This window comes from Crocuta crocuta, unplaced genomic scaffold (genome assembly GCF_008692635.1).
Source record: "Crocuta crocuta isolate KB4526 unplaced genomic scaffold, BGI_CrCroc_1.0 scaffold131, whole genome shotgun sequence".
In the NCBI taxonomy this organism is placed as follows: domain Eukaryota; kingdom Metazoa; phylum Chordata; class Mammalia; order Carnivora; family Hyaenidae; genus Crocuta; species Crocuta crocuta.
Genome location: NW_027528977.1, coordinates 20,116,102 through 20,140,743, shown reverse-complemented (window position 1 = coordinate 20,140,743; position 24,642 = coordinate 20,116,102). Strand labels below are relative to the sequence as shown.

General features: G+C 33.8%; 1 protein-coding gene across 1 annotated transcript in view; it reads left to right on the top strand.

Moving 5' to 3' along the window:
• TENM2 (teneurin transmembrane protein 2) overlaps positions 1-24,642 on the top strand; it is a 3,267,991-nt gene that overhangs the window by 178,282 nt on the left and 3,065,067 nt on the right. The window lies entirely within an intron of this gene.

Genomic DNA, 24,642 nt, shown 5'->3' with positions numbered 1-24,642 from the left:
TACTTATCCTCCGGCATAAAGATGACTAGCTGAGAAACTAATAGCAAAGGCAGAAAGCAGTGCAGCAGAACTCCCTCCCCAGCAAGTCTAGTTTTCTGCAACTTTGGTCTGTTACTTCAACAAAGGTGACCTCGTGTGTTCATGCTCTTATGTCAATGCCTTCAAATTTTCACTCTGAAGATTATGTCACTCTCCCAAGATTTTTTAAGAGAGGGTATATCTGACTGAATATGAGGCATACATCTGTTGCCTCAATATGCTGTGGAGAATCTGAATCTAATTTTATTAGTTTTTCCATTGGTAGGAATTAAACCAGCTCCCATCAAGTCTGTACATGATTAGAAATTCCTATAAGAGATGTCTGATTATAGAGAATGGGAAGAGGTGAGTAGGGAGACATTAGAAAGTCAAAGTAAAAACCACTTCAAACACCTATGTGTGTCAGGGATTATATTACCTATTGAACAGAAAGACACCATCTTTACTCATATAGATTTAATAATTTGTCAAAATGTGTAATAAAGAACTATATGTGCTTAAAATAGTCACACCTGAAAACATTTAATAACTTCTTTTCTCTGGATAGCCATTGTTAATTATTAATTGTTGGGAAAAAATAAGAAAAGCAAGACATTTACCTCAGAAATTTTGTTCATGATAAGTCATAGAATATAATCTTTTCTATATATGAAGCCTAATAATAATGTGTAATTCATAGGGCTATTTTAACGATTAAAGTAGATTATAAATTTATGGTGCATAGAACACATCTGGCAATTAATAAGAGTTCATGTTAATAAGAGTGCATGTTTACTTCTTATTTTTTTTAATCTTTATTTATTTTGAAAGGCAGGGAAGGGGCTGATAGAGCAGAGAGAGAAGGACAGAGAGAATCCCAAGCAGGCTCCACGATCATGAGAACATGACCTGAGCAGAAACCAAGAGTCAGATGCTCAGCCTATTGAGCCACACAGACACCCCTACTTTTTACTCTTTAGACCTGAAGAAAATACTTAGAGTGTTGTTGCTACTATTACTATCACTTCTAATAATTATAATACCATTGTTTTAATTGTCTTGCATGCAATGCAGTAGTTATGTGAAACTGCTAAGTCTGAGTTTCTGATTAAATTTGGTAATCACTGGTAATGTATTGTAAACTTACATTAAATGTCTATTTACATATAGTGATATACAGCACATTTGCTATAGATATATACAGTTCCTACTCTCTGCTATCAAATTCAGTGTATAATAATATCCGTAGATAACATTTAAACTTGGCATGTTCCTCTTTACCATCATCACACACACACACACACACACACACACACACACACACACACACACACATTCCCCTTGGCTTTTGGCTTTAAAACCTGCACATGTAGAAGACAGATATGTTTCTCAGTTGATTATTGTCTGCTTACTCTTATGCACCTCATGGCTATATTTCTTTAAAATGTGAACTAAATATGAATAATCATTTCCTAATATTATTCATTCTTTACTAGCAATGACTCTTAAATTCTTTATCTTTCCACTTTGATTGCCTTGAACTGAGTGTAAGCCTTCAAACACTTTCATTTTGTACCATGGTTTCTGTAGTAGTTTATCTTAACTCCACTCAGTTGTCATTTCTAAGTTATGGTCTGCTCTGTCCTTTCTGAATCCCTGTTGTCCCAAAAACACTGTCCTCCAAGGAATCCTATTAACCATCCCATTTCTTTTCCTTAAACTTGTTAACAGTAAGAAGTAGAAAAACATTGCAGGTTAAGAAACTGTACAAAATGAGAAAAGAGCAGGATACAAAAATGAAAATGTTACTATGAGAGGCAAAAAGGATAATAATTTGATTACAGTGGGGGGGAGCACAGCATATGAAGTTAATTCATACTTAATATTACATACACAAGAATTGGCTTTTGATTCAGTGACAGATTTAAAACAGTAGAAATAGCAGTAGCAGCAGCAAGAGTAGCAGTAATAATGGCAATGACATTTATTAAAAGCTTGTTTTTTTGGCCAGATACTTTCTTAGCACTTTGTAAGCATTATTTCATTTGCCTCTCTCAATAGCCCTGTAAGAGTCTTGCATCACACATATATAACATGGTTAAAATTTGCCTTGTATGTGTAATAATTTAAAAAGAGAACACTGAGATTTAGAGAAGTGAAGTTAAATGCTTAACAGTTCACAAGTAGCAGAACGTGTAGTTGAACTTGATTCTGTGTGGCATTGAAACTTGGGTGTTTCCACACTGCACTCCTCCTCCAATATGATAAACACATGGAATATATTTGGTAAATGAATAAAAATTAATTACATAAAAATCTATTATAACAAAATTACATTCTGGGAAGAGATAAGGCAGACGAATTGAAGGATACAAAGAAATAGTGCATCTATTCTTTATGAAATGTAAAACCATTTGCAGCCAGTTGTATGAAATTCACAGGGATCTTGGAAATGTATTCCTGTTTGGAAGTAGAGAACTACTATATGGGTGAGGGTGGTGGAGGCATGTCAGGGAGTTTTGATAAGATCTGGCCTACGTTGGCATATTTTATAATGGTAGATTTAAAATTGTGTGTCAGTTGGGTAATGTACTGGAGAAGGACTAGGATTTCAATGGAATTTTTCTCACTTAGTCAAGTTCCTCATGATATTTTTCTTCTTTCCAAAGGCACAAAATAATCTTAGAGTCTTCCTTATTCAGACCACTCTACTGAAAACCAAAATATATTTTATCTATCTTGTTAAGAACATTGAAATAAAGATTAAATAGAAAAAGATAAAATTAGATGAAAAGTTCTCTACAATCATATCTATGATAAGTATTTAAAATTTAGCCTTGAGTAAATGTTATTTATATAGAAATGTGAGCTCCTTAAGTAGGTGATAATGACAAGTTGAAGGGTGTTATATAGTAGTTTAGACTGATGAACAATGCTATTAGAAACCTAATCTTTATACTTAGTAGTAAATACTTTAATAATGATTATAGGCCAAGAAATAAAGCTGTCCACATTTATTTCTAATGCTGTTATTAAACAGCCAGTGACCGTCCACACAGGACAGAAGGGAATTGACCTGTCATATGAAAAGCAGTACAGTTTAATTAAAAATGGCTTGAATATTTTTTTAGAAGAATTAAGTTGAATATGTGAATGGCTTTTAAACTAGTATTTGAGACAAAAAATAAACCAGCTCATTAATTGAACGATTGAACGATCTTATCTCAATCTTAAAGTCTAAGTATATTTAGTTCTATGTAATCATAGGTGGTTGCAAATTAACTAAATCAACACCTTAATTAATGTCATTTAATAGCTCATATTTAAATGAATTTCTGGAAAATAAATTTTCATTATTTATCATAATAAAATATGCATTATCAATAGGGCAAAAGCCTTATGAAAATTACTGAGTTCTCAAGAGAAGCATATAGTTAGTTCCTTTTTTTTTTTAACCTTTCTTTGTACATGTCCTCTAGCAATTCTTACAAGAATTAATGAGTTTATATATTATTGGAAAATATTTATACTCTGTAACAGATTATATAAGAACATTTGAGGGTGCCTGGGTTGTTCATTTGGTTAAGTGTCTGACTTTAACTCAAATCATGATTTCATGGTTTGTGAGTTCGAGCCCCACATTTGGCTCCATGCTGACAGCTCAGAGCCTGGAGCCTGCTTTGAATTCTGTGTTTCTCTCTGTCCTTCCCTCTTGTACTCTCTCTCTCAAAAATAAGTACACTTGAAGTAATTTTTAAAGGGGCGCCTGGGTGGCTCAGTCGGTTAAGTATCCGTCTTCGGCTCAGGTCATGATCACACAGTTCATGGGTTCGAGCCCCACGTCAGGCTCTGTGCTGACAGCTCAGAGCCTGGAGCCTGCTTCAGATTCTGTGTCCCCCTCTTTCTCTGACCTTCCCCTGCTCACGCTGTCTCTCTCTCTCTCAGAAATAAATAAAACATTAAAAAAAATAAAGTAAACCACCTTTAAAAAATAATAATAATAATTTTTAAAAAAGGACATTTTGAGAACTAAAATCTTTCTCTTATAAACTTACCTTTACAGTTGACTCTTCTTGATCAGCATGGGTTTGAACCACACAGGTTCACTGACATGATTTTATTTTATGAATACAGTGCAGTATGATGAATTTATTTTTTCTTCTTTATGATTTTCTTAATAACATTTCTTTCTCTGGCTTACTTTATTGTAAGAATATAGTATGCAATATGTATAACATACAAAATATGTGTTGACTGTTGTTGCTAAGGCTTCTAGTCAGCAGTAGGCTATTAGTAATTAAGTTTTGGGGAATCAAAATTTTATGGGAATTTTTGACTTTCCTAGGGGTTGTACCACTAACCCTTTTGTTCAAGGTTCAACTATAATTTCAATTTCTATATCATGAATACCTTCATATAGTTACAATATACCTTGAATTTATAGAATAAGTAAAAAATGACTTTTATCAAGTTCTTATTTTATGCTAGGAAATATTCTAAACTGCTTGCTTGTTTTATTTCATTCTGTTCATTCCTTTGAACCATTTAACAGAAAAAGAAAATAAGACTTACAGACTTTAAATTGTGCAAGATCACACAGCTAGAGATAATCTCAAGATACTAGTTCAAAATGTATGATTATCACATAAGCTTTCTTTTTAAATTTTTTTTAAGTTTATTTATTTTTGAGAGAGACAGAGAGTGCACATGACTGGGGGAGGGACAGAGAGAGACAATTCCAAGCAAACTCTGTGCTGTCTGTTATTATAATATTAATCAATGGAGAAAATATTTATTAGTATCCATAGCATAAAAAGATCTCTGTTAAGGTAACTGTGTCACTCAGTCAGTTAAGCATCCAGCTCTTGATTTCAGTGCAGACCATGATCACACAGTGGTGAAATGGAACCTTGGACCAGGCTGTATCCTGGGCATGGGGACTCTCTCTCTCTAATTAAATAAATAAACATTAAAAAACAAACAAAAAAGAAAAAGACAAAAACAAACAAACAAAAACAGCCTGAGGAACATCAATGTGCTCAACATATGAAAACCTTAAAACTTTAGGGGCCTCGGGAATAAGGACAGGTATATATGAATCGAGAACTGTGTTTAGAAGGCTTACATGAGATGGGGCACCTGGATGGGTCAGTCAGTTAAGGGTCCTGACTGTTGATTTCAACTCACGTCATGATCTCATAGTTGTGGGATCGAACCCCAAGCTGATAGTGTGGGACATGCTTGGGATTCTCTTTCTCTCTTTTTCTGCCTCTCCTCTGCTCATGCTCACTCTCTCTCTCAAATAAATGAACTTAAAATAAATTAATAAATTAATTAATAAAAAAAACTTTTCAAGGCCAACTTGACTGATGGTGTCATTATAGTTTTCATTTAAAAAAATTTGTGTATTCAGTTATGAAACAAGTTAATTACAACTCTACATCTGAAAATTAAGCTTTGTTTTTTTTACCCTCTCATGTTTATTCCCATTGCAATATTATGAGTATAAAGTGTCCTTAAGTGTTTCTTTATAACTTTAAAATTTCCAAATAGTTTAATAAAGTTCTCAACCTCATAATATAGTGGGCTCTTGTGGAATAAATTAGAATTTCCTCTGATCAAGATATAAGTTGTGAAAGATTGATTTTTGTATCATTTCTCTACATCAGCCTAAATATTTACACTCAGTTTTTTTTTTTTTTTAACTATTTGGAACATGTTAGACATGTATGGGGAATAAGGACATTGATGGTTTTATTAAATGAACAATATATGATTGTAAATATCTTGAAACCCATTACAAAAACATTAATAGCTATTGTCTAACAATGTTAAATACCATGCTAAGCATCTTGCATTTTGCCATTTAATTCATCAAATAATTATTTGTCACATCCCTGCCATTTGCTAGATAGTGTTTTAGGTGTCTGCAATTTAACAGTGAAAAAGACAGAAAAGTTTGTGCCTTTATGGAATGAATGTTCTGCTGGGCCGCAGTATCTACTTGGAAGTAGGTACTATTTTATGACAAGTTTTTAAATGAGAGGTTTAAGGTTTCCTTGGAAAGTAAGCCACTTGCCCTCTCACTTTGCAAAGCCAGTATTTCCCTCATGTTTGTTTGACTTCCAGTTCTAAGAACTTAAGCAGTGTACCATACTGGAAATTAGTTGTCTGAACTGATTAAGCCACTGTAGCACTACTACACTTAAAATGTTATCTAAGATGTTATCAGAATATTTCATGTGTTAATACTTCCTATTTTGTTTTTTAAATTTTTTAATGTTTTATTTATTTTTTAGAGAGAGATAGAGATAGTGTGACCAGGGGACGGTCAGAGAGAGAGGGAGTTACAGGATCCACAGTCTCCAGGCTCTGAGCTAGCTGTCAGCACAGAGCCCAGTGGGGGCTCGAACTCACAAACTGAGATCATGACCTGAGCTGAAGTTGCACACTTAACTGACTAAGCCATCCAGGCACCCCAATACTTCCTAAAACTGATAGAAAAATGCAGCATGCTTATAGCCATCATATCTACCTTAAAGAAGAACAAAGAGGGAGGACTTGTTGTATCATATATCAGGACTAATATCACATTGCAATAAAGTGGACATCTTATTCGTGCAAGAATAGATAATCAGTAGAACATAACATCAGTAGATGCATCGTATTGTTGTGCCCGAATCGCGAGTCCCCTGAGACCTCCAAGGAGCCGACACCGATGCAAATACATAAGGGTCTTTATTACAAGCTTGTGCAGGGGCTCACCCGTCTATGGGTGCAGTGGCAGCAAGGAGAAGCCCCGAACAATAGCGAGCAGGGTTTTTATGGGGTAAGGGACGGGGGTGTTACAGTGCACACGTTGTACGTATAGCATCATCACATAAGCACCAATCATAATTGTACAGCACCCACGGTAACAGTTTTGACCATTCAGTGCCTGTGAGGCGTCCCTTACTTTTGGCGGGACCCAGTCATGACCTTTGAGAGTCCTTTGAAAATGACCAATTATAAGGTGAGCTCAAAGGGCCTATGTGGGATTTAGGCAAGCAGTGAGTGATTGGCTAGTTTGTACAGAGTAACTACCTGCAGTTCCCAGCCCTGACTCAGACCACAGGAATGTTACACATTTCTTTTGATTGGCTGACCGAAGGGTGGTTACAGCTGAAGCTTTTCCTGGAACTGGGCTACGTGCAGCCTGAGGTTGCTCTTAATGGAGGACTTAATTTCAGGCTCTTCAGTATCAGTAGGTGCATACATATATGGACCCTTCATTCAAACATAAATGTAATATACAACAATAGGAAATGATAATGCCTTTAACAAATCGATGGTGGAATCATTGATTATTCAAATGGAAAACAGTGCAACCTGACTGCTGCCTCACACCATATATTTAAAATAAGTTCCAGAAAATTATAAATTTAGGTAGGAAATAAAGACAAAATTTTCAGAAGGTAATATAGAAGAATATCTTTAGAGTGGAGCAATAGTTCTTAAATAGAACATAGAAGGCATTAACCATAAAGGGAATTATTGGTAATTGGACGACATTAAATTCAAGAACTAATTTTCAAAAAACTGCCATTAAAGGAATAAAAAGGCAATTCACAGAGTGGGAGAATTTATTTACAATACATAAGTGGATAAAGGACTGGTATCTCGAATGTTTAAAGGACGCTGACTAATTAATGAAAGAAACACACACACACACACACACAACACCCAAGAGAAATGGGCAAAAGGCTTGAATAAGATATCCAAGTGTCAAGTAAAAGTCTAAAGAAAGTTCTTGACCTTATTGTTATTCAAGGAAATGCAGATTAAAACATAATGGGACACCATTATGTACCCATTAGAATAGTTAAAATGAAAAAGACTGCAACTCCATGTTGGCAGAGGTGTAGAACACTGGAAGTTTTCTTCTATTGCAGAGGGTACTAAAGAATAATTTTGGGAATTAGTTTTGTTAGACCTCCCTTTCCAAAGGAGAATCACCGAGAACAAAGCCCACAAAACACAAAAGGAGTTGGTTATTCAGGTTTATTTTAGTCTGGCCCAACGGCCCCTCCTGAGCACCCGAAAAGTCCTCGGAAGTCCACTCGGAAGAGCGCCCCAGCGAGCCATAGCTCAGGGTTTATATAGGGAGAGGCTTGAAGCCGGTGTACAGAGGCGAGAATTTTGCGGTTACAGGTGAAGGTTGCTTTAACAGTTGCTTGAAGAACTTGTTTGACCGTTCTAATCACAGTGTTCACTAAAGATTTACATCTCAGGGGCCTGCTGGAGCCAGGAGGAGCTAGGTTGCTCAACCCCTGAACTTTTACCCCAGTAGAGTTTGAGATCAAACAATGGTTGGTATCCTCATTTGCAAGCCCCTCACCTTTTGGCCCAAGGGAGTTTTTACAGTTTGACCCTTTAAAAAAGTGAATGTATGTATACTCATGTAGAAACAGTTGTAATCCTAGACAGTAAAAGAAGAACATGCAAGGGGCGTGTACAAAAATATTCATAACCGCATTATTGAGGATATTTGTATGAATAGAATTATGATACAAATAATGGAATGATATACCTCAATGGAAATGAAAGACCTACAGCTACACTGAAAAACATGGCTGAATCTTAAAAATATAATTTTCATTGGGTGAATGACACCCAATGTAAAAGACAATGTGCTGTATGATAACATTCATTCATGTTTCTTTCAAAAATAATCCAAACTGGTTTTAAGATGTTATGATTGATTGGTATAAAATATTAAAAGAAATATAAAGTGATTGCCATGAAATTCACTTACTTTTTGGAAGTGGGGAGTTGGTAGTTATTGGGAGGACATGGAAGGGTTGGATTTCTAGGTTGCTAGCAGTGGTCTGTTTCTTAATCCAATTGGTGTCTCTTACGCAGGTATTGGTGATTACTGCGGTGTATGCTTTTGTTTACTTTTATATGTGAGATATTTTATGATAAAAAGAGTTGAAAACAGTTCATTTTCAGCACTGAATTGAAACATTCAAATTTCTTTCAGAAACTTCTAATAGATTCTTGGGTGGGCAGGAACTGGAAAAACTGTACTAAGAAACCAGAGCTCTGTCCAAGTTCCCTATGTGAGTGGCAACATAGTGCTTGGAGGCAAATTACTAGAATCAAGATGTGTCAATCAGGTGTGCAGTTTTGTGGAAACAAACATTCACAGCAGCAGCTCTCTTAGCACTGCTGCTCCAGACAGAGCTAACTAAAACAAACAAACAAACAACAACAACAAGGAGAAACTAGATTTGTGAAGGCAGGTTTCAACTTTACATTCTGTCAGGAGTTGTTCTTGCACAGTTGCATACAAATATCTCCTTACCTGATCTCTCTCCAAGTGGCCATCTGTAAGACATCTGCAAACAGAACTTTCAGAAGCTGGTGTAATTAACTTTCATGCCCAATACTTATTGATGACTAAGACTGCCATGGGTAGGGTGGTGATTAAAATACTTTCTCAATTAATTGAGAAAGTTTCACAGATTGTTAGAAACACTTAAAATAAAGGTGCTATTGACAAAAGAAATACATAGATTTAAAATGATCTGTTGCCTATAGTTGTTCAATATCTTAAACTTGTGGTTTTAGCACAATATCTGGTTGAAATCCCACTTAGGAGAGAGGTTTATATTTATACTTTATATAACAAACATATTTGAAATACTTGGCTGTTATGTCCTATAAACATATTAGAAAGCGTATTGGATTTAACGGTAACATGTATGCAAGAAGGTCGGCACTGTAATATCAGCCTTTTAAATATTACATCATGCTACACTCAGGCCCTACTCTTCAGTGAGATTCCACTGCTACTATGATACTGATTTTCTTTATTTTATTGTTTGTTTATAAAATCTCAAAATGATCTCCTGCGTAAAAATAACAGTTGTTAGTTTCTGTTCTACATTTTCTTCTCCTTTTTCTCAAATTCCTATTTAGTATCTTTAATTTTTGAGACTCTCTGTTTTCTTTAGCTATTTGTTCCTTTATGTCATTCTTACAGTAATGAAACTACAATTTATGCAATAAACTGAATCATCTTTAAAATAATTTGTATTATAGTCAAGTACTTTTCTGATTTTATTTTATTTTATTTTTTACATTTTATTGATTTATTAACACCTGAATTTTGTCTTAGGCTTTCTGCCTACTATCTCTGCTATTGCTAAATCTCAGTCATTCCATGATTTCCATTACTGAGTCAGTATTTATGTCCCAGAGAAATGTCATAAATACTAGATTTATATTAACACTATCTCTCTTCTAGAAACACATTCCAAGGGCCCCTGGGTGGCTCAGTCAGTTAAGCCACCAACTTCAGCCAAGGTCAGAATCTCACAGTTTGTGAGTTTGAGTCCCATGTTGGTCTGTGCTGAAAGCTCAGAGCCTGGAGCCTGCTTCGAATTCACTGTCTCTGTAGCTCTCTGCCCGTCACCTGGTTGTGTTCTGTCCCTCTCTATCTCCTAAAAATAAATANTTATTTATTTATTTATTTATTTATTTATTTATTATTTTTTCATCAAACATTTATTGAGCACCTATAAGAGAAGAAATTTCTCAGTTACTTTATTAATGAGGTTAGGTTATAGAAAAGCATTTTCAGGTGAAACAAAATAACTTCAACTAATATATTTTTTGAGGGATTTAAAGATTCTAAACTCATAATGAACTGTCCAACATCAGGGATCAGCAAAAAAGAAAAAGGGATGTTTTTTTGAAAAATCAGATTTATTTGAATTTGTTGAAAAACTCTGGTTTCCATGTATGAGTCATTCTGTTTACTGAAACCACCTGGTAGAGTAAAGCTTAAAGGCTGAGATCCTTTTACCAATATCATTATTATTACTATAATTATTAGTAAAGAATTATATTACATACTCATGCTTTGCATACACAAAAGAAATAAACAAAAGATGTTCTTATTAAAGAAAATGATTTGTATTTGTAGCATATCAAAACCTTCTCAAAGTGTTTATTCTTAAGCTATGAAATACTAAATGTGAAATACAAAAGAGTTCTGAAATTGATGAAAAGACTGAATCTGCTTATAAGAAAATTATATATTGAAAGTAAAAAGCGCAAAACTATTTTCTCATACTTAATATAAATGTTGGTATATTTTATTGTTTTCATAAATTCTATTCTTCAGACATGCTAAGCATTTATGACATATTTAATAATAGTATGGAAACCTTTATTTCCAGATGGCACCCTTGTAATATAGGTAGGGGGTTTTAAACTTGAACAAGCATGAGAATCCCCTGCAGGGTTTGTTAAAACTTAGATGACTGGGCCCCACTTCCAGTTTCTGATAACAGTAGTTAGTCTGGGCTAGGAACTGGAAATTTACATTTGTAACAAGTTCCTATTTGATGCTTTCAGGAAGACACATTGGGAAGCATGAGCACATAATAATAATAATAATAATACTTTCTTTCACACCTATTTTAAAACATTTTACAAGTTTAATATGCTACTTTGGTAGATATTTGAAAAAATTAAAAGTATAGTTTGACTTAGGACTTGCATAATACTATCACTTTCAGAAAATTCTTATTTAAGTCTTGACCAAGCCATTTGCACCTTTGAGATAAAATCATTTATAGAAAGCTTCAGGGAACGATTTCATTGTATTCCTAAACCAACATGCTTACTGAAATATCACAAACTTTCAAGCCTCCCCACTGGAACAACACTGTGCAAAGGACAACTTATTTGGAGAACTATTTCAGAAGGAACTCCAACATCATGAGTGATTATTATGCACAGCAGGTGTTAAATGAATTATTTATCAAATATGTTTTCATTATTTCTCAGGGAAAACATTGAAGATCTACTTTCCAAGCACTTGGTTTCAACAATCATTTGTATACAGAGCAGGTCTTCACTTAGACAAATATTTATGGATATGCTTTCATATGAAAAATGAAAGCTATTACAAACACAAACACTGTACCATATTTTGCAAGAGTAAAGTGAATAATTAGTAAATAATTATGCCGTTTGATAAACAGTTTTCCTCATTGCTCAATTTTATTTTATATTTATGATTTAGCACTTTTTAAAGTTTTTTTATATACCCCTCTCTGAAAGAAAAAAATCTCTCAAATCATAAGCTGTTCATGCAACTTGATATCACAAATATTGCAGTGATGAGCCCAAATTTTAAAGTGTCAGTGAGGAAATATGCTTGAAGCAAAAGAATTTAACCATCTCTATAAAGGTTTTACATACATTATATTAATGGCATGGGTCTTTTAGGTCAAATAGATCTGTTTGATCCTTGCTCTGAGTAGCAAGGTTATGGATGTATGGGAATTACACATACATACACACTTACTTGTACAACACACAGACTTTCCTGGCACAAGGTACCTATTTATCCTTCAAATGAGCCAAAACTTTCATTATGCAATAGACCTAAACTGTGTAGATCTCAGCTCTTAAAATCTAAAGAACCAAATTATACCATAAGATTGTATTTTTACTGCCAAGATTGTTTGCTTATTAAATAGATATATTAAAACAAAAAGTTGCAAAAATAGAAGTAGTTTTTACAGGCAAGTTGTTTAACTACTTTGATGGATCCATTCAGATTATAAAGTAACTTCAATAGCCTCATGTAGGGAACCTGAGGGATGTGAGAGCAATTTATCATATATGTTCTTATTCTTCAAAAAGAGATAATTTTCTTTGAAAATACATTTGTATGAATCCACTTGCTTAGTTACTCACTTAAGCTGCATCCATGACATTTCCATCCATGAAAACAACTGGTCATTTCAGTAATCAGTGCAAATGTCTATTTTATATCTTGTAGGATATATTGATTTTGCAAGTTATTCTTTCATAGTTCAAATAGTTTATTGATATTGCTATATCCTAACTTTTATGAAATATCCTAAACTCTTCAAGACCAACCACGGGTGACATTGAAAGAAATTTATTACAAAGGTGAATAAAATTACTTACATGCTTTTCGAAATAAAATGTTATTTCAAAGAAAAATAATTAGTGATGTGGGATAAAAGTAGCCCAGTATCAAATCTAGATACTTCCTGATGAACTAAATTTCTGATAAAATATTGTACCTATTGAAAGAGCATGGTGGCTCAGCTATAGCTAACCATTTTTTTATCACATTTTCAGTACTCATAATTATATTTGAGGAAATATGATACAATATCTTCAAGTCTTTATAATAATAGTCTGTAACTATTATTTCCCAGAAAGAAGAAATTGTTGATGAAAATTTGTTTTGTTTCGATAAAATATTTAATTGTTAACAACAAAGTCCTGGGCATGGAATTGTATATTCTTTTCCTTTTTTAAGTTTATTTATTTATTTTGAGAGAGAGCATGAGAATGAGGTCGGGAAAGAGAGAGAGAGAGGGAGAGAGAGAGAGACAGATCGAGAATATCTCAAGCAGGCTCTGTCCTGTCAGTCAGAGCCTGATAGAGGGCTCAAACTCATGAACCAAGAGATCATGACCTGAGCTGAAATCAAGAGTCAGACCCTCAACCAACTGAGGCATCCAGGTGCTCCAAATTACATATTTAAGTTTAAATTATGATCTGTAGTTTTGAAGTTAGAGAATAGTTGTTTTAAAAGTAAGAGTAATTGTATTCTGTTGCATGTTGCTAACAAATATTGTTGCATTTCTTTGAAGATAGAGAACTCCTTCATGTACCTTTAACTAAAGATGGGGAAAGTGAAGCCATCATCCAGTATATAATCCTGTATGTAAATATGGTAGAAGAAAGTAGCTTGGATTATGAAGCCCATTAGACACAGTATAAATCTCAGACTACCACTGATAAATTGCTTAATTAAATTGTTTAATAGTAATTAACCCTGAAGTACTCAATAATTGTTCTTTTTATGTCTTCCTTTCTTGCCTTTCTGTAGTCTAACACTCAAATCTGTATGACACATATTTTTACTTCCAATCTTTTTCAAGCTATTTGTTTGTCTGTTTATTGTGGCCATTCATTTACTTATCTTTGCCTATTCTCATTATCTTTTGGATATTATCTACTCCATCTTTTCTATCTTGAATTAAGAAGGAAAAAAATAATAAAAACATGAGTTACATGAAAATTAGTAGAATTTTCTAATTGTCCATTTTATGTTTATAGGCTTTTGCACATGGAGGCTGACAAATTGAGAGACTAATAAATGAAAGGAAGGAAGGGAGAGAGGGAGGGAGGGAGGAAGGGAGGGAGGGAGGGATCCAACCATTTTCTCACAAGTAAAATAGTTTTCCTAAGGTCAAAATACAGCAGTAGAGAACTACTTACTTTTCACTTCAGTGCACTGTATGATGCTTTAGAATGTAAAATCTAGCTGTCCATATTAGTTACATTAATTGACCTAGTCTGTGATTTATAATTCTAATAAAGAGTAAAGTTAATAATGAGTCTGAAGAAATCTGAGAGGGAACATACATGTCACTGGTTTTGCATCATTTTGCCATACACCAGAATGCAATAAGGAATTTAAACAAAAGAATAATCTCTCTTACAAAATTTAACTTGAACATTAACATAATTACCTCTCTGAAATTATTAAATTGTTAAAAAAATCTTCACTGGCAATCTACTAGTGGTTGGATACCCTGAGGTCAAAGGTAGGACTAATTTAGTGTAAGTGAAGAAAATATTATTAAAGCAAGAACATATTTTCCTCCTTCTTACATAAGGACCACGCACTATGAAATTGTAAGATTTGGATTTTTTCCATCCTTAATTACAAGTAAAGAAATGGATAATTAATTATTGTTTGTAGTTTTAGGAAGGGGAAAGGGGATGTGATGGCAAGTTAAGTAAAAGAAGTGTGTATTTTCATTTCACAGTGGCAGGCTTTAATCTAAGTAAGTAGATAAAGGAATCAATTCCAAGGAGACTCTTCTGGAGTCCACACATTAGAAGAAATGCTATTTTTTGTATCAGTTGGTATTCTGGTAATTAAGTAATAAGACTATGTCCTGCTGTTTATATAGCAACTCAAAAATAGTGTCTATTTAATTGTCAGGTTGTTCATTATCATTTGTATATGGTATGGCTGAGAGGACTGGAAAACCTAAACTCATTGCTGTAATAGGAAACACTTCCCCTATTACAGTCATTTGATTGCTGCCACCTGAGAGAAGACAATTAAAGTAAATTGGGGACATTTTCAGAGCTGTAAAAACTGACAAGATGTGCTGTTAAGCCCTTCAAATGGAACCCGACACTTGATCAGCAATTTTGCTGTCTAGGGGGGAGGAAAAATCACCAATATGAAAGCAAAAGTTCCATGTTTGATGACTGTGGAGATTTTCATTCTCTCTTGGAAGTAAGAGAAGATGAAAATAGAACCATAGGCCATTAACTCTACAAACTAATTTCAAGTCCTTAAATTTTTCTATTTTCTAAAAACAAAAACAAAAAAAGCCAAAAAAAAAACCCAAATAGAAACAACAGCAAAATAACAAAAAACAAACAAACAAGCAAACAAACAAAAAAACCCCAAACCCCAGCACAAACAGAAGGAAAAATAGGGTACTGATTAGAACTGGTAAACAGGAAACATAGTATTTTCAATTACCAGATTCAAAATAAATCAACAGATAGTAATAAGTAATAAAGAGCATTTCTACAGCCTGTCTTCCCTGGGAATGTGCTTTAAATTTTGTATTTCATAACTAACAGCAATATTGTTAAGAAATCACATTCTGTCCACAGAACTGTTGCCTCCTCTAACACTAATGAGTGCTTTGTAAATGCACATAAAATGATTTTTCCTAGTTATTTTCATTGTGATATGAGGCAAGATACTTACATGGATCCTGATGTAAACTTTGAAAATAAGAAAATTTCTTAAAAGGGATAGAGAAAATACCAAACTTTTTTCCTATTCTGCATGACCCAGTTATTAAAAAGATATTCGTTCAACATCTATAATTTGCTGGTTCTAGGAATAAACATTATGAGAAATGACCACTCTCCCTGTTTAGTCTTAAATAAGAAAATGAACTAAAAAAATTCCTCACAAACTCTGAACTTGCATAATGTGAATAAGACTGTATGAAATGAGATAAATGAATCTAAAATGGGAATAGATTGGGACAAGATTATTGCTCTTAAATGAATCAAATGATAATTTGATTTAAGTTTTAGATAAAATGGGAACATTTCAATACATTATCATGTTCTGACTCATGGTAATATTATATCTTAGGGAAAATAAACACAGTTGTTAATTTAATATTTCCTGAAACCCCATGGTTTCAAACCATTATTTTTAATATGGTAATTTATTTCTGCTTAGCGGGCATTACTTTATAACTTTGAACATCACAGTAGACTAAGGAACAAACTAATGGACTCTTGTCTTGCTCATTCTTCCCAGTCTTCCTCAACCTAGCATCATTCCTTTCTTTCTAAAACAAAGCAAAGACACTAAACCCTTTGACTTAAAGTAGAAGCAAATGTTGAAAGGTTTTGTTTCCCAGAAAAGTCTCCTGGGACACATACAGAAGTATCCAGAATATATTTTAAAAAGGATGGAAAAGCTCCAAATCCTAAATTAAAAGATGAAAATTAGGTATGGCACTCCCTATCTTTCTCTCTCCTTCCCTCTCCATGAATGGAGGGGGGAGGGGTAGGTAGATGGATGGTTAGATAGATAACAAATATCTATCTATATACACATACAAATGTTTCTTTGTATATACACACGTACATATATTCATTCCAAAGTCCTATAATTTAAAAACAGTACAAGAAAAATCTGAGAATGAGAATAATTAAACTTGAAAACATTCAGAAGATTATTGTTAGTGATCAGTATTAAATATTTTAATTTTAATTTAATTTTATTTATTTATTAAATAAATCGATCAAGAATCCAACAAGTACAAACAAAAAATTAAGAAACAATTGACATTTTAAACAAACGGTGATAACATTCAAGGTAAAAGTAGGATTAAAAGAGTCAGAATATTGAGGAGAAATTATGAAATTAAGAAATAAATGTATGCATTCTTTTATAAACGAACATACATAAGAATGCATATAGGCCTGCCAGCATTACCTTGATTCCATAACCAGACAAAGACCCCATTAAAAAGGACAGCTACGATTTTTCTAATGTTTCAGTTCAATTTCTCTGATGGATGCAAAAATTCTCAATAAGATACTAGCAAACTGGATCCAACAATACTTTAAAAGAAATATTCACCACAATGAAGTGGGGTTTATTGCTGGGCTGCAGGGCTGGTTCAATACCCACAAATCAATCAGCATCACATAACTAACTAAATAAATACATAAATAAAATAATGGATAAGAACCACATGATTCTCTCAATAGATGTAGAGAAAGCATTTGACAAAATACATCATTCTTTCTTGATAAAATATCTCAAGAAAGTAGGGATACAAGGAACGTACCTTAAGATCCTAAAGGCTGTATACCAAAGACCCATAGCTAATATCAACCTCTAGGGGGAAAAACTGAGAGCTTACCTCTAAGGTCAGGAACACACCAGAAATGTCCACTCTCAGTATGTCCAACATAGTGTCGGAAGTCCTAGCCTCAGCAATTAGATAACAAAATGAAATAAAAGACATTCAAATTTGGTGAGGAAGAAGACAAACTCACTCTTCACAAATGACATAGTCTACGTGGAAAACCCAAAAGACTCCACCAAAAACCTGCTAGAACTGATACATGAATTCAGCAAAGTCTCAGGATATAAAATCAATGTATGAAAATCTGTGGTATTTCTATACACCAATAATGAAACAGTAGAAAGAGAAATCAAGGAATCTCAGCTCTGATTTCACCAAAAATCTTAAAATACTTAGGAATAAATTTAACCAAAGAGGTAAAAGACCTGTACACTGAAAACTACAGAAAGCTCATAAAAGAAACTGAAGAAGACACAAAGAAATTGAAAAACATACCATGCTCATGGATTAGAAAAATAAATATTAAAATGTCGATACAACCCAAAGCAACCTGCACATTGAATGCAATCCCAATCAAAATACCACCAGCATTCTTCTCAGAGCTAGGACAAACAACCCTAAAATTTGTGTGGAACCACAAAAGACCTTGAATAGCCAAAGTAATGTTGAAAAAGAAAACCAAAGCTGAAAGCAGCACAATTCTGGACATCAAACTATTACAAAGCTGTAATCATCAAGACAGTATGGCATTGGCACAAAAACAGACACATAATCAATGGAACAGAATAGAGAACCCAGAAATTGACCCACAAATGTATCGCCGATTAATCTTTGACAAATCAGGAAAGAATATCCACTGGAAAAAAGGCATTCTCTTCAGCAAATGGCATTGGGAAAACTGGACAGCGACACACAGAATGAAATTTGACCACTTTCTTATACCACACACACAAAATAAACTCAACAGAATAAAAGACCTATATGTAAGACAGGAAGCCATCAAAATCCCAGAGGAGAAAACAGGCAACAACCTCTTTGACCTTGGCTGCAGCAACTTCTTACTGGACATAACTGAAGGCAAGAGAAATAAAAGCAGAAATGAACTATTTGGGACCTCATCAAGTTAAAAAGCTTCTGCACAGTGAAGGAAACAATAATAAAAAAAAAAAACCCCTAAAAGACAATGAACAGAATGGGAGAAGATATTTGCAATTGACATATCAGACAAAGGGTTAGTACCCAAAATCTATAAAGAACTTATCAAACTCAGAATCCAAAAAACAAATAGTCCAGTGAAGAAATGGGCAGGAGTCACGAACAGACACTTTTCCAAAAAAGAATCCAGATGACTAACAGACACATGAAATGATGCTCACTATCCCTCATCATCAGGGAAATACAAATCAAAACTGCAATGAGATACTACCTCACACCTGTCAGAATGGCTAAAGTTAACAACTCAGGAAACAACAAATGTTTGTGAGGATATGGAGAAAGGGGAACTCTTTTGCACTGCTGGTGGGAATGCAAACGGGACCAGCCACTCTGGAAAACAGTATGGAGGCGTCTCCAAAAAGTTAAAAAAAAAAATATATATATATATATATATAAAATGGAATATTATTCACTGATGAAAAAATAATGAAATTTTGCCATTTCCAACAGCATGGATGGAAGTAGAGTGTATTATGCTAAGCAAAATAAGTCAGTCAGAAAGATAAATATTATATGATTTCACTCATATATACTCATATATATAGATGACATTGGGGAAGGGAAAGAAAAATAAGATAAAAAGACAGAGGTAGGAAAACCATAAAAGACTTAAATACAGAAAGCAAATTGGAGATTGCTGGAGGGATGATGGGTAGGATGATGGGCATTAAGGAGGGCACTTGTTGGGATCAGCATTGAGTGTTATATGTAAGTGATGAATCACTAAATATTACTCCTGAAATCATTATTATACAATGTTAACTAAACTGGATTTAAATAAAATTAAAAATATTTAAAAAGAATGCATATATGCCTATATATTTATATATATGTGAATATCTTTATCCAGATATATGTGTATTTTATCTGAGAATATTTCTTTTTATATTTTATATAATTCTGTATTTGTGTTAAAATCTATAAATTTTTAGTGAATTTATTCAATGCTTTATGCATATGCTTATATATTTTATTTGTGTACAGGCTGATGATATAGTTAGTTCACTGGCAATTTCAGACCATTTTTTCATCCCTAAAATGTGTGTGTGTGTGTGTGTGTGTGTGTGTGTGTGTGTGTGTGTGTACAAAGAGGGAGAGAGAAAGATACAGGTATAGAAATGAAAGACACTAAAATAATAAGAGTAGAATAAAAAAATGTTAGAAATAAGTAAAAAGATTAATCAGAGTGATTAATTTCTAGAAGACAGATTCAGCACAATATGATGGTTCCTTCCCCATGAAATCACAACTTGTTTTGTGTATGTGTTTTTTTTTTTAAAATAAAGATATATAAACACAGATATACACACACACACATTTAAAGTTTTTTATTACAATACTCTTTTCTGAGCAGGTTTAGGTTCACAGCAAAATTGAGAGTAAGGTACAGAGATTTCTCATGTACCCCACATCACACGTGCACATTCTCCTCCATTGTCAGCATCCTCCACCAGGATTTGTTTGTACATTTGTTACAGTGGATGAACCTACATTAACATATAATTATCTCAAATTCCTCAAATTCATAGTTTACATTATGGTTCATTCTTGATATTGTTCATTCTATAGGTTTGCATAAATGTATATTGACATGTATCCATGATTATGGTATCATACAGGATAACTTTGTTGCCCTGATAATCTTCTGTGCTCTGCCTATTCATCCCTCCCTCCTGCAGCTAGTGATATTTTGACTGCCTTCATAGTTTTGCCTTTTCCAGAATGTCATATACTTAGAATTATCTATTATATAGTCTTTCAGATTGGCTTTTTTCACTTAGTAATATGCATTTAAGATTCCTTCATTTGGTTTTATTTGTTTGCTTTCTTTGTGGTTTGATAGCTTTTTTTTTTTTTTTTTTAAACATTGAATAATATTTCATTGTTTGGATGTACCATAGTTCATCCATTCACCAACTAAGGGACATTTTGGTTGCTTCTAAGTTTTGGCAATTATGAATAAAGCTGCTATAAATACCCATGCACAGGGCATACAATCTTCAACATAAGATTTCAGTTCCTTTGGGTAAATATCAAGGGATATGATATCTAGATAAGCAAGGTTTTGTATTGCTTTGTTTTTTAGAATTTTGAAGATGGACATTCTATTGGGTTTTTTTTGTTGTTGCTATTGTTGTTTTGCTATTGTTTTGTTTCCTACTGATAGGTCAATTTTAGTCTGTTTCAGTCCTTTGAAAATACCCTATCATTTGTCCCTGGCTATTTTTAATATTTCAATGTATCTTGAGTTAATTTTTGTGAATGGTGTAAGATGTATGTATAGATTTTTTCTTTCGGATGTCCAGTTGTTTCAGATCCATTTTTTAAGTATATTAGTCCATAGGCCAAAAATGCAGGTGAAGGCTATCAGTCAAAAATTCAAAGGAATTATTTTAATTGTGTTATTTCCTTTCCAAACACAAGTTTGTACAAGACTTTGTAAAAGACCACCTAATAAAAATGTGAAAATAGGTAGATTAACATTTGTCCAGGTACAAATAACAAAGCCATTGCAAATTGGCTTAATGACAGGTATTTTATTTGCTTGTGTAACTGAAAGGTATGTGGGTTGTGTTTTCAGATAAGGATAAATTCAGGGTCTTGATGGATGTCACTAGGCTCTTTGGATGACTGTGTTTATTTTTTCTTCTGTAATGACTGAATTTTCAGAGAAGCTGTCTCAGTAGTGCAGTAAGGTGGCTGACTTACTGCTTCAAAACTTTTCCTCATCAATTCAAATAGGAATTTTGGGACTGAATTTGATTGGCCCAGTTGGAGTCATTTACTACTTTAAAGGGTTTATAAGACCCTGGTCTTATATAAGGGTATATAAGTGACCTGGTCTAGGCCCAGTCCCTGTGCCTGCTACCTTGATATTGGGGATTATTCAGCTTTACCTAATTATGTGGGCTAATGATGGGCGGGAGAATGCCCTGAGAGTACTTTGTAATAATGTTACAAAAATTAGGAATGAAATCAAGAAAGAAAGGATAAACAATAAACCAAACTATATCATGATGAATACTTATGTGTAGAAAAAGCATGTACAAATGATCAGTAGGAAATTAAAGAATGAAAAATTAGCAGTATTGCCAGCGTCATTTTTATCACACGATGTTGCTTTCATTTCACTAAAATGACTTTAAAGTTCATAGATTTGTTTTTGACATCCTAAGTAAGCCTGAGTAAACTTGTCTTTTGAAGAAAGCCAAAATTTACTAGAGGCTTTGGGAATATCCAGCCTCTAGCTGTGCCTAGTATTGTGCTTTGCTCTCTTCATTTAAAGGTTTCATACAAGCTTTCTCCTACTCAGCCACATTCTTTTGAGGCTTTTGTTGTTGTTGTTGTTTTTTAAAGACATACTCCTCTTTCTCCAATTGATCAGATTCTAACACCACATTATACTGGTTCAAGAACTTGTCTTTACTGAATTAGTATTGATTTTGCAACAGAATGTTCTTAGAAAGAACCCTTTGTTTTAACATTTAGCAATTTGTGTTCTAAGAAAGAATGCTTTCACATTCTGCATGTTGCTGAATGTACTTTAGCCAAGATAATACTGTAGATGACTGAAAATTTAAATATGCTATGTTGATCATGGTTTGCTCTATTCTTTATGATTGTATAGCTTTTGGATTGTCACACACACATGGGTGATGATGTTTGTGTATACCTAACACAGTCCCATGGCCATACCCAAGATAATTTTGGTTTATATAGCATTCTGAGCATATTCAGGATAGCATTACAATGCTTTACCTATTGAATAACTAAATAGAAAGTTGAATTCAGTATCACTTATAAGATAAAGGATCTGTTTACAAAATTTGGTTAATTGACTGTATTAGTAACAAACACCTTAACACATATTTCACAACCTTATAATAATAGCCACTATTTACTGGTGACCATTGCATGCCCAATTTTGCTTTCATAGAGTTGTTATCCAAGACACATCTCTTTGCTGAAATTTTTGAAAGATTGTAAGTAACTAAAGGGAAACCAAGGTGGTTTTGTGAAAAAATTCTCTGGGCTAACATGTCACTCATGGAATAACAACCTGGAGTGGATGACAGTTCTCACACCAGCTGCTTGACATCTGAACAGCTGCCAATGCCCTAGGAAATGTCACACCATCAGATATAGGCTCTGAGTGTGTGAGTAGCAAAAATGTATCTGGTAGAGGCCAGCACCCCAGGCCATGACTAACACCCCAGGCCCCATCATCCCATAAGCTTGAAGCCAGGGTTGAGCTGTCAGTTTAATAAATGAATAGCCTCTTTGTTTTGATCAGCATTGTCAAGGCTTATTTCAAAAAAGGGCTCTGATTCCTCTCACAGTCTAGCCCAGCCAAAGTCAATTGGTACAATTTCAAGGTGAATTTATTCATTCTTTATAAAGTTCTGTGCGCGAATATATCAAGACAGTTGAATAAATTGAAATAAATAGACTTGGAGTTACATATTCTCCCAGTAATTGAAATAGTTTCCCCCCAATATATTTATAGTAATAATTCTACCTTTATGAAACCTAGTCTAGCTACAGAAAGGAAAGCAAAGAATTACCATTTTGATAACATATTTGGAAAATGCAATTGGGGCTAATATGTTGATAAGGGCACCTGAAAGTTGTCCTTGCCTTTAACCATTCCATGTTAAACTTTGAGTAAAGCACCAGCTTTACCTCTTGATAAGGATGCCTGATTAGCTTGCATTGATGTGCAAATATTTACCTTGAATTTGGTCATTTCTAAATAGAAATGCTCTTACACTAGCTCTTTCTGTCTGTTTTATGGTTTTTGAATTTTGAGTTGCATATATGTGGACCTAAACATGTACACTGGACTAAAAAACACCGTCATTATTGATGTCCATCTGAAAAGAGCAAATTTAGTTAATTTAATGGATAAATTAATTTAACATGATCACCTCAGATATCATCATTGCATTTTTTAACCTATACAATAGTTTTGACTTGCAGCTTTGAGGCTCACTTTTTTTTTCTTTAATTTGCAAACACGCAGATGTTGGATCATAATCAGAAAGGGTTACTTACTGTAACAGAAAGTTCTGATTATAGTAGAAAAACCAACCCAACTCTATCTGCATGTGATGGAGAAAGAATTAACCTCACACACTTATAGCATGCTATTCTTAAGAGGATTTTCAAAGTATAAAATATCTTATCTGGAAAGTTTGGTTCCTCTTAAAACCATCAGTAAGCCTTGGGAAATGCTGCAATCGGAGTTTTAGGAAGGAAAATGCTTTGACTTGATAATGAAGGACACCTGGGAGTGATTGGCATTTGCTAACAGAAAAGTCAAATAATTGAGGCATAATGGTAAGAAGGGGTTTAGGGAAGAACTTAGTCCAATGCTAATCTTTTGAAAACTTGAAGTGATATCTGTGATTTTTTTTTCTCCCTCTGACAAGCAATCTATGGAAGTGATCAAACTGATGAACTGAGAATGCTATTTTCATCCTTTATCTCTTTTTATCTCATTTTTAAAAAGCAAATTGAAGCTCCCTCCCCTATCCATCAATGTGCATATAAGCTCCGATGTGTGACCCATGGGCAAATAATCATTTCTTAGCTACTGTCTGGAGCATTATTATTTTATAAAATATAAACAGTGAATGTGTGAGTTATGGTCAAGCTGAGGAGATACATGGCTTAAGTAATATACACTTCAAAAGAACCATTTTTCTCTGGGTTATTAAAAAATATATATGTGTGTGTACACACACATACACACACACACACACACAAATACACATACATATGCATGTGTGTGTGTAATCTAAGTTGTTATTAAGAGTTTTCTTTACGAGTTCTTCCAGGATTAACCCAAATAGTGAGCTGAAAATCTGGGTTCTGATTTTAATTGGTAGACATGTACATACTCATAACACATTACCAAAGTAGCACC